The sequence below is a fragment of the Triticum aestivum genome, chromosome 3B (genome assembly GCF_018294505.1).
Source record: "Triticum aestivum cultivar Chinese Spring chromosome 3B, IWGSC CS RefSeq v2.1, whole genome shotgun sequence".
NCBI classification, from domain to species: domain Eukaryota; kingdom Viridiplantae; phylum Streptophyta; class Magnoliopsida; order Poales; family Poaceae; genus Triticum; species Triticum aestivum.
The window spans coordinates 243,114,224-243,115,401 of NC_057801.1; positions in this window are offsets into that span (position 1 = coordinate 243,114,224).

Below are 1,178 nucleotides of genomic sequence, written 5' to 3' on the forward strand. Positions count from 1 at the left end.
TTGCCTGGCACTTCTGAAGATAACATTGAGTCTTCATCAGTGTCAACGATCACAACGTCGGAACATCCTCTACTGGGAGGGAACAGATACCGGCAACAAAGAAGAAATACAATCAATGCAATGCACAATATGATGCATGCTCATGACATGGCAATATGAATGTGTTTTGGGCTAATGCAACTAGCAACAGATTAAATGAAGTTGGTTTGAATACAAGATTCAAATTAAACTCCATATATGGTTATTTAAATGCCCTTTATTTGATTTGTGCTAAACAGCAGCTATAAGTTGTTCTAGCATGCATGAAAATGGTACAGATGGATTCCTTGAATTTTTCTGATAATTTTTCATATATAAATTATTTAATTTGGAGTTACGGTTAATTTTCTATGAATTTTAGAAGTTTATACAATTTTCTGGAATTTTCTGATTTATTTTAAATCCAGAAAATCATTTAATGCGTCAGCATGACATCACCTTGACGTCAGCAGGTCAACAGGGCGCCTCCAGGTCAAACCTGACCTGTGGGACCCATATGTCAGCGTCACAGGTTAAACAGGGAGGGTTTATTTTAGTTTGATTAAGGATTAAGCACTAGGGCCCACATGTCAGTGGCTCTGGGGTTAGATTAGGTGGTGATTAGCTTAAGCTAATCACCTAATGGCGGGGGCCCACCTGTCAGTGTCAGCAGAGGGGGTAGTTAAAATAAAATAACTAACTAATTAACAGGGGGGGGCTGGCCCCACCTGTCATCGACACAGGGGAGGGTCCCGTCGGGGTCAAGTGGTCAAACCCACCGGCGTTTAGCCGCCGCCGGGGTCAAACGCGGCGGAGGAGCTGCGGGTTTCGCGCTCCGGCGTCCAAACGGACGGAGGAGACCACCTACGGGCAGCTGGTGATCCAGCGCGTCGAGTGGTGTAGTCAGTTATGCCGGGGGCGACCTACATCGACGGCGGCGAGCTCGGTTGCGGCCGCCGGAGTTCGGGCGATCTCGGGGTCGGGGTTAGGGAGCACGGCAGGAGGAGCTGGGGCGTGCTACGGACTCCTGAGATCACGGTGAGCACGTCAGTGGGCTCGGATACGAGCTGGGGTGGCTGTGGCCACGGCCACGCCATGGCCGGCGGCGAGAGATTCTCAGGCAAAGTGGTGGGGCTAGCTAGAGAGGGAGGTGGGGCACG